The sequence below is a fragment of the Schistocerca nitens genome, chromosome 6 (genome assembly GCF_023898315.1).
Source record: "Schistocerca nitens isolate TAMUIC-IGC-003100 chromosome 6, iqSchNite1.1, whole genome shotgun sequence".
NCBI classification, from domain to species: domain Eukaryota; kingdom Metazoa; phylum Arthropoda; class Insecta; order Orthoptera; family Acrididae; genus Schistocerca; species Schistocerca nitens.
Genome location: NC_064619.1, coordinates 14,021,274 through 14,032,286, shown reverse-complemented (window position 1 = coordinate 14,032,286; position 11,013 = coordinate 14,021,274).

Below are 11,013 nucleotides of genomic sequence, written 5' to 3'. Positions count from 1 at the left end.
AACAAATAGACGAAAACCAATCCAGCAGACAAATAAATTCGACAAGTCGATGCACAGAGTGTCTGATGATATCTCACAAAGAATAAACAATCTGGCAAGTGAAATAAAACGTGATATTATGAAAGAATTAGGCCGTACATTTGAACAAATCGATGATCGTCTGCAAGCCTTAGAACAGGGCAAGCGAATTCGCGATGCGGAATCGAAAGAGAGCGAGGAATATCTACAGGGTTATTACAAATGATTGAAGCGATTTCACAGCTCTACAATAACTTTATTGTTTGAGATATTTTCACAATGCTTTGCACACACATACAGAAACTCAAAAAGTTTTTTTAGGCATTCACAAATGTTCGATATGTGCCCCTTTAGTGATTCGGCAGACATCAAGCCGATAATCAAGTTCCTCCCACACGCGGCGTAGCATGTCCCCATCAATGAGTTCGAAAGCATTGTCGATGCGAGCTCACAGTTCTGGCACGTTTCTTGGTAGAGGAGGTTTAAACACTGAATCTTTCACATAACCCCACAGAAAGAAATCGCATATGGTTAAGTCGGGAGAGCGTGGAGGCCATGACATTAATTGCTGATCATGATCTCCACCACGACCGATCCATCGGTTTTCCAATCTCCTGTTTAAGAAATGCTGAATATCATGATGGAAGTGCGGTGGAGCACCATACTGTTGAAAGATGAAGTCGGCGCTGTCGGTCTCCAGTTGTGGCATGAGCCAATTTCCGCGAGCTACGCGTGAAACTTGCCCGCACGCGTTCAACCGTTTCTTCGCTCACTGCATGCCGACCCGTTGATTTCCCCTTACAGAGGCATCCAGAAGCTTTAAACTGCGCATACCATCGCCGAATGGAGTTAGCAGTTGGTGGATCTTTGTTGAACTTCGTCCTGAAGTGTCGTTGCACTGTTATGACTAACTGATGTGAGTGCATTTCAAGCACGACATACACTTTCTCGGCTCCTGTCGCCATTTTGTCTCACTGCGCTCTCGAGCGCTCTGGCGGCAGAAACCTGAAGTGCGGCTTCAGCCGAACAAAACTTTATGAGTTTTTCTACGTATTTGTAGTGTGTCGTGACCATATGTCAATGAATGGAGCTACAGTGAATTTATAAAATTGCTTCAATCATTTGTAATAGCCCTGTACTTAGGAATTTCCAAGCGCTGAGAGAAGAATGCCAAAGGGAATACCAGCAGGTACTCTCCAGGCTCCAGGAGGCGGAAATGCATTGTCCCGCGTCTGGTAGCAACACAGTAGCGGACAACAGTCAAGCGATTCACGCACTCCAACAGCAAGTAGAACAATTGAAGCAGACTGGGGCGGAGGACAACAGACAAATACATGATAAGATTGCGGCATTAGCGGACATCGTAGGCACGATGAAGGTGACGGAGAGCGATTACAATACTACACCGGTAGCGGTCGCAGAGACCGAAGAAGTGCGTTAGCTTTTTAGATTTCAGAAGGGACAGTTCGAAGTGAACAGGCGGCACAAAGCTGTAACAGGCGAATCACAAGAACGCGCGGCGCATCTGGAAAGACGCATGGCGTGTGATTCCGAACTCGCCAATAGCACTAAAAATAGCTGTACAAACAGTGCAGAGAGGGACTCCGGCCACGAGGGAGATTTTGACGACAGGGAAGAATGTATTTTGAGGGGCAGGCATGAGAAAAATAGAATCGTTCAAGGGCCTCGCCGGGAGGAAATGCGCGGATTTGATTTCAAACATTTCCTTCCAGTGAGAAAGTTGAGATATTTCGAAATTCGCAAAAAGGAATACATCCACGAGCATGGCTCGAGCAATTTGAGTTCTGTCTTCGCCCAGACTGGGTAAGTTCACATAAGATAGAATATATGTGTGGCTATTTGGAAGGTGAACCGGCGATTCGCATGAGGTCGGCAGCGTGTCACTGCAACTCCACTCGGGAGTTTCGACAAGCCTTTCTGTCCGCCTATTGGTCGGAAGCGGCACAAGATAGGGTCAAGCATGGCATAATTATGCTACCAAATTTGAACCAGTCTGGTTTTGGCAGCCCAGCACGCCTATTCGACCATATGCTGCAGGCAAATCAATTTCTATACGACCCATACGGGCCTGCGGAACTAATTAGGATATGCATCACCAAATTGCCGATGCACTTGCGCCACGTCATTCTTGCGGGCCGATGCAAAGAGGACGTGGAAACGTTTAAGACAGTTCTCCAAGAGTTGGAATACAATACAGGAGAATGCCTGCCTAATCAGGCACAAAGCTATTACGGGGCACAGCAGCGCGACTGCGGTCGTGGCCGTAGTATTAATCAACGGCGTGACTGGTCGTCGCGACGCGAACGGATCAATCATCGGGACCGGCCGTATAGAAACTGGGGTAACACTCGCGAACACAGGTGGAAGAACGGAAATGATCGAGGACGTGGACAAGATCGTGAACGCTACACGTACGGCAACCAGAATCGATACTACGATGAACACGGTGGGAATAGGATTGTAGACGGAGCACCACATGATGATGAAATTTGGCCGGCTAACCCTAGACATAATCCAGCAAATGGAAATGAACAAAACCGGCAATGACAAATGATCAGTGCAGAAGTTCCCCAATCGGAACAAATGAGTGACATAGCAAATGAGTACATAGGGTGTATAGAGAGGAGAATGAATTGATTGGTTTACATTTCTGACATATGCATTTTGAATAATATGTTGGTAAAATAATGATAAAGATGTTTCTATGTGATTGATTGTAGTGATGTTTTTAGTTTTTTTCCCTTGTGCAATTAGGATTTAGGTTGGTTCAAATGTGAAGATAAAAGGTTTCTTTGTGAACGAGTGAAATTATGGTTTTTTTGTGTAAATTGAAAAGAGTCGCTTCTGAGAGAAGCAAGATCTGTGTTGAATTAATGCAAAACTCAGGAGAATATCCGATCTGTGGGTATTGTGGGTCTGGCAAACCCAGGTCCCCAGCTGTTAGTAGCCTTGTTTCCGATTTTCTGCTTTCAGTGCTACTATCTATCTATTACTATTCTATATCTGTCAGTATAAATGAGGATCTCTTACTATAGTATGCGTGCTGTATGAATATTTTAAAATAGGAGAACTCTGAGAAAGGAATGAGTAAGTTTAGAATCTTGAAAACAGGATGCAATAATACGATTGTTTAACCATTGGCTTCCCAATATGCGCTAATATGTTAATATTGATGATATATCTTTTTGGTTCTTTATAGCTGAGTACGTAAAGTGCTGTCTGTGGATTTCGTAAGTAGATTGATTCCCTTCAAGGTCAAAGAAGAGTTGAGGTTCGTGTAATTTACGTGGCCCTGAAATATTATTACGGCAGTCAAATGACGAGCAGTTTTCCAGCAAATGGAGAATGGAGCGGAAATATAGATCCTTTTTGTAGTCTTGACTGATGTTGAGCCAGAGCCTGAAAAATTATTCTGCTTTAATACTTGTCCTAGGAAAGTGACGTTTATGTGTTTTGCTGATGCTGTGAGCATTACAGCTTACTGATTTCACTGGTGCGGGATGCACTACACCTCTATGTCCTGAACTGAAGAAATTTCCCTCTTGAAGGTAGAGGAAGATTAAATAATTTGATTATGGGACCGAAGGAAAGCTTGGTTTAATGTAATAAGGATGAAGCAAAACATTTGCCATTTAATCTACAGGAGGATTTGGATCTTTTGTGTCAGTTGTAAGTTCAATAGGATGTTAAGATGAAACTGTTTTACAGAATAGAGGAGACCACAATTTTGCCATTCATGAGAAATGAATCCAGAATAACCACCACAGGCGAAATAACTGATTTGCAAGCGAAAGGTGCTGACCACGGTGGCCGTGCGGTTCTGGCGCTGCAGTCTGGAACCGCGGGACTGCTACGGTCGCAGGTTCGAATCCTGCCTCGGACATGGGTGTGTGTGATGTCCTTAGGTTAGTTAGGTTTAAGTAGTTCTAAGTTCTAGGGAACTTATGACCTAAGATGTTGAGTCCCATAGTGCTCAGAGCCATTTGAACCAAGCGAAAGGTAACTTAAAGAAGGAACGAAATTGGAGCAAAATGGGTAAGAAAATGTAAGATAACCTGTAGGATGAAAATATTTTTACCCTTCTCAGAGTCATCTGCGTGATTAATTCTTGTGATAACGTAATTTTAGATGAAATTGTCTTACTGTTTTATGTATAAACATATGAGTATGATAAATGTATAATTGCGAGTCTCTTATCAGGTGTGTCAACTGGTATAAATGTTTTGGTGTGCAAATAACCATTGTTCTTTCTACTATGTATGTTTAAGGAAAGTTTCTCCATATTTATCATGTGAGAAGACATATGCCGCGAGCGTCAAGAAGAGGACGAATTAGAAAAATGTTGTAGTAGTATAAACACTGTGTTGAAGTAGCATTGAAGTAGCTTGTCGGATTAACTAGTAGTTTATTGAAGTAGAATTTTGAGTAATACATGTTTATGGGTGGTTAGTTTGTAGAATATACAACAGGTGTGCGTGTCTGTGTGTGTAAATAACATGTGAACCCTATGCTGTCCTAACCTATACTTGCACAAGGCGTAATCCTATTCATTTTAGTGAATTAACAAATAGCATTTGATTTATTAAAACGCAAGTGAACCACATTAGTGATATGGATTTAGATATTATATTGTCAGTTCATTTAATTTTTATGTTTATACTGTCAAGTTATTTCACTTTTATTTTTTTATATTGTCAAGTCATTTAACTTTTATTTTTATACTGTCGATTCATCTAACGTTTTTATTTTAAAAAAAATTAAGTCTCACTTTGGTTCTTAAAAATTGTGAAAGACAATACTAAGTGGTATTATGAATGACATTTTGTAATCACATAACTACGATGAACAATTTCTGTGAATGCAGTTGAGAATGTGAAAGCGAACCGGCTAAACTCTTATGAGACAGCGGGAGCAGCGAGAAGGAGGACTAGTTGTAAACAGGCGGGTTGACACACTGTCAACCGGGCCACTTCGGGAGCGTGGTCGACAACAAAAGAAGGGCACGCGGCAAACACGTTCCCTTGCACCTGGAGCTAATGGCCGGCCGCACCGCACCAGTGCGACCCTTCGTGGAGGCGATGACCTGAGATGGCCGAGCGGTCCACCGCGTGAAAATCCATCTGCTGGCAACGCACCACACGCACGCGACCGTGACGAGACGGCCGCGGTGAAACGACAGAAGACAGGGGATAAAAGGGCGTAGAGCCTTTTGACAGGTACTGTCCAGAGAAACTGGCAGAAGTCAACGACGACTATCAACATTTCTTGGCGGAAGCCCATTGTCAAGTGACAGTAAATCATAGTTCGATGTTCTCTGGTTGCTAAGGGTGGCACAAAGAAGAGCCAATAAGTGTCATCCTTGCCCAGGAATATCAACCTGGTGCGTCAAACGAGGATACCGCACGAATTTGATAACACAAACAATGAACCAAATCGAGATGTACGTGACACGGCCACCAAGAGAAACTTCATGAGAGGGCAGAGATGGCGGGATTGCTTGCAACAGATGGACAAAAATCCCTACTGACAGCTGCGGCGACGAAACCCCCCCCCCCTCCCCTCGTATATTGTGCCTCGGAACAGTGGAACTACTGAGTGTGCCAGTGAACAGTGATTATACGGTTCTTAGTGCAATGAATATACGTGTGTTCTTTCAGAGAAACTTTGATAGTGTATTTTGCAGGGGTTCGATTTATTGGTGTTTTTTTTATTAGACTGACTCTTGTATTTTGCAGGTGTTTTATGTACTGGTGTTTTCCTTTTTTTTTTTTTTTTTTTTTTTTTAGACGTTGACTATTGTACTTCCAGAGCTGTTGTATTGACCAATGTTTGTTCTTGTGTGATGTATTAGATTTGTGATATTTTGTTTTGTAAATTCATTCCTGTGGCATTGCTTCGTTTATCAGTCAGATAGCTATTCATTCTCATTGGACTGTGATCGATTAGCCTTTGCATGGGGCATATTTATAGTGATGAACCCCATAAGGGTAACAATCACATAATTAATTGTAGTTTCATTATAATGACACAGTGATCATTGTTTGCTAACTAACTGAAATATAGTAGAGTGATTAAATTAGTGCCACAAAGTTATTTTAATTCTACAAATTAGTAGTTTTATAAGATATAGAATTTTTTTGCGATAACCACTTTGTAAACCTTGTTTTTCCTCTTATCTTTTTTTTTGCGGATTGTACATTGTAATGTTCTGCTTTATAATACTAATGTTATTTTCATGTTTTTTTAATTGCTGTGGCACCTCTGTTATTTTCATAAATTTTATTTGCTTATAAACAGTCATAAATTTTCCTGTGGTCAGTTGGCTCTTGCAATGATGAACTCCATAAGGGTAACAACCAGAAATTGTTTTCATATTAATGACACAGGAACCATTGTCTTTACTTGCTGACCGAATTAGGTCTACACTATCTTTTAAATAGGTGTCACAGATTGTTTTTTTCTCTTTGAAATTGGTAGATTCTAAGGATGTGTTGAAATTATTGTGTTTTTAGCAAGTAGCTGGTGACCTTTTGCCTTTTCTTTACATTTTTGGTTTAAGTTGGGTGTGAGAAGCCTGCTTGGGAAAGTCCTAGCATGGCCAGAAAATACCCTGCACAGTGTTTTCCCGGAGCGTTGGGGTTATGAAAGGTCTCTGTTGGATTCCTTTCATGTTAATTTCTTAAATCTGTTGTCATTTACGGAATATATTCCTCATCCAAATATACTGTGGTGTTTTGGACTATCTGGGAGGAGACTGAACAGTGAAACGTGTTACTTTTACACATAAACAAGAACAATCTGTCACACTACTACACTTTAAAACACAGCTTATATGTAATTCATGTCACACAGTCTTATACGGAACCTACATCCACTTTCTTTTATATACTGTGTATAAGATACTGTCATCCCCCTTCCCTTCTGTGTGAGAGGATGAATGAGCAAATGTATTTCTAGTTGCATGCTGGATGGTAGCAGACAAGCCTGTCTGCTAGAGAACAGTAGGACCAACGTCGGAACAGGTAGCTATGCTTTCTAAAAGCAGAGAGGTTTCTATTCTTAGTATGGTCCTGTCCGTCGCTTGTCATGTTGGTATAGGAAGCTGCCTCTCTGGTCACTTCCGTTTGTATCTGTTAAGCACGCTCGGTAGGATCCCAGGTCAGTCTGTCCGCGGCGAGCGTCTGAAGTGGTAAGATCTCCGGCTAAGCGCGTGTCTGCTAAGTCCGTAAGACAATGGATTTCTTAAGTTCAGCCCAACTGAAAATTTAATCACCTTTATTTCACGTTTAGCTCTAAAATATCTAATGTTATCTTAAATTGCAACTCATTGTATTTCGAGTGTGAAGTTCAGAATATCTTCCAGTAGTTGCTTTGTCACTACTTTGTGAGTAAAGTGGAACCACGTGTTGATCAGTAACTCTAACTAAGATCATCTTGACGATATTTTTCAATATAGCAACTTTTCTTTATGTTCAAGCCTTGTGGGGTATACTTTGTGAGACCAGTTCCACGTGCTTATACAATTATTTGACCCATCAGGTTAATAGCAAGACGGTAGTAACCAGTTCGAGGTTTTTCTTTTGTAAATTGCTTTTCGATCTAATTTATTTTAATTATCAAAATTGTTGTGGAGTTACACTCTTTGTGTAAACCAAGTTGACCACGTGAAGCATGTGGTGTTAATCATCAAAGTAGCCCTCAGCTATTCTCTCTGGGAAGATTTCACAGAGAGTTAGTATGAATTTAGTATACCAGTGTGTGGTAATTACATGACGGACAGGATTGCACAACGAACGTAACTTCTTTGGTTGAAAATTGAATCGGTTGGTTGTGGTTAATTTCCTCTTGCATATGTTTCAACGTTCTTCGTGTCTTATTTTATAAATGCAGTGTTGTATGCAGTCTCCCAATCTTGGCTCCGTATTTGATGTGTTCTGTAAGATTACAAACTCACATTTTCACAATCCTAAATAAGGCACCAGTTTAGTTATGAATCAAGTTTAATATGCTCAAATTTCAATGATCAATGTTAAAATAAATGTCCAAATGTAAACTGATTTATTTCTTTTTATTTAAATTGTCTTTTTATATATATATCACCGGTTATCGTAAGATGAGTACTAAAAGATCATAATTAATGTTAGTCTGGTTGGGAATTTGGTAAGCTAGACTGGATACCTGGTGAGACAGTTGCGCAGTAATGCAAGGTTAACTTCCTCAGATAGCTCACAGTTTTTAACCCACTTTTATGGTCTTGAATATCAGCACCGCTTACACCTCAAATTAATGCAACAACATTACAACTTTCGATGGAAAACCAATAGCCTTCAACCTCTTGCGGAAAAGAGCCTTCGATCATTTTCTGCACAATCGCTCAACCACCGTCCCGGCCGCTTCAGCTACGCCCGGGGTCTGGGTGTTTGTGTTGTTCTCATCATCTCATCATCATCATTATTCGTGACAGTGGTTATATTGGACTGTGTGAAAATTGGGACTTTGTACGGGCGTTGCTGACCGCGCAGCTGAGGCCCCCCCATCATCATCATCATCATAATCATCATCATGATCGGAGATCCGACATCCTCCCAGCGCTGTCCGAACAAGTCTCCCGCGCTAATTCAGCCCACCGGCCGTGTCGACAGCGTCTCCGAACGACCAGAGGAGAAACCAAGCAGAGAGAGTCACCCAGATGAGAAATCGATACGAGCCGACTCGGCTTAATGACATGAAATTTTAATAAGTTTGTAGAGATACAATCACAATGCGTTAGCTTTGTGTATCGTTGATTTTAACTCATACGTTGCAGTAAATGAAATGTGGGTAAGACATACACATTTTATTTAAAATTGAGAGCAGAACAATGCCTCATTTCGTCCTAGAGTTATTGATTTTTCTGTCCGACGGACGGTCACGTGCGATGCACCCATTTCCGTCCCTACGAATTGGGAATTAAGTTTCTATAACACTCGTCATATTTCATAAACGGTTCAAGATATCGAAACGAGGTTTCTTGCAAATGATAGCACGCAGAGAGGCACGTCTGCTGTTTGATAAATGTTCGAAACTTTTTCATCTATCGAGAAATTGAAGTAAGTTGTCCACAGCAGTGAGAGATCGGCGGCTCAGGATGCATGCAGATGTCAACAGCACTGCAGGGAAACACACACAGCGTGCGTATACACGTCCACAGTCCCCAAGGAACGGCAGGGTAGGGCTGGGCGTGTAAACACATCCACATGTAACTTCCCCCTCACTTATCGACCTTAATGACAGTGAAAAATTAAACCGCGTGTACCTAATGGAAATTTGGGAAAAGCAATCGTCACCGAAGTTAATTTGTCGGTAAAGAGGGAGGAAAGGGTTACATCTAAATGAAAGGAAAAATGCTAATGAAACTGGTGGAAATTAATTTTGAAAAGGGGTAAAGTTAATAAAGAAAGTAAATGTGCGGCCGTTACGTTAACAATCAACTAGCGGTAATTAGATATGTGAGATTGGGGGGAAATTACGGTCGCCAGTCCTAAGGACAATTACTATAGTAACTGAAAAAGAAAGATTATTACACATATAATTAGCCCTAGAAGCGTGGCAACTGAAGGTTGACAAGTGTAGTGTGAAAACTGAAAGTTTGTCAGAAGTAATAAATTTCGCTACACTCTGACTTAATTTAGCAAAAGAATTAATAAAACCGGAAAATCGAAAGTTAATTTAGTGACTGAAATTAATAGTGAACTTTGTTTCTGAAGCATATCGAAATTCAGTAAAATACAGTTAGTCTTGGGCTACCTCAACAATCATTTCAAAAGCTACTTGAATCTACGCAATTTAGAAATAAGAGATTTAACTTCGAACTTGAATTAAATGATTCTGAACAATTAACAATAGTAAATTTTAGTACGTACCAAGCTGAGCTGCAGTCACAGGTAAGCTAAAATACGGTAACAAAACTCGCACTCTTAATTTGTGCTTGTGTAATCTAAATATTGTAGCCAGCTATGAATACTTAAACTGAACTTTGAAATTAAAACAATGAAATTGAATTATATTATTTTAATGCTGGCGTTTGAATTTCAACGACAGTCGGGTTCATTTCGGAAAAGGAAGGGACCCTGCTTGGCAATGCAATTGGGACAATGAGCAACAAAGGTTGATGCTAAGTTGCTGTAATTTTGCGAGGCAAATGGAACAATTTGAAAAGCTGAGGTCTGCCATACAGTTGTGAAACTTTACGTGCTTTTAGTCTTCCTTGTTGGTTGATTGAAGGTTTGAAGCCGTCGATCGAGGAGGTGGCTACAGTCACTCATTGTCGGCCGTCGCTGTTGCAGAAGCTGGATGTTGGCGCGCCTTCTTCTCGACACGGTCACCAGACGAAACGGGCTCTTGATGTGCGCCAGCTAATGCTTCCCGTCCGCGACACCATGTCAGAAACTATCATCGCAAGTCGAGCGCAATTACATGCTGCCAAACCCCGAAAGCGCGGCAACTCGCGGGAGCTTCACACAACACACCTGCTCCACTCGCTACTCCAGCCAGAAACTCTGCCCGCGCTCCACGCGGCAGAGTTAACACTACCAAAGATCCTACACACTGATTCTTCACACGACCTATCGATGTAATCGTTCGATAGCAGTTTTCCCTAGGCAAGACCCAGCGTATAAATACAAATAATATTTACGAAACAAACCAATTATACGACATCGACATAAATGCATAAATATATATATATATATATATATATAAATAGTAAAACAATTACAATATGTAAAGACACAGAAATGTCATACATTCAGGTAACAAAAATAAGGAAAAAAAATTATAGTACAATAGATGGAAATAGGAAGATATGCATTTCCGGCGTTACACACAGCAGCGAAAGCTGCTAATTCTTGGGAATAACTTCTTCACGATCTCCTCTGAACATCGGACTGCTACCCCTGTAACTAAACAAGCTACCGTCCAAGATGTCGTATACTG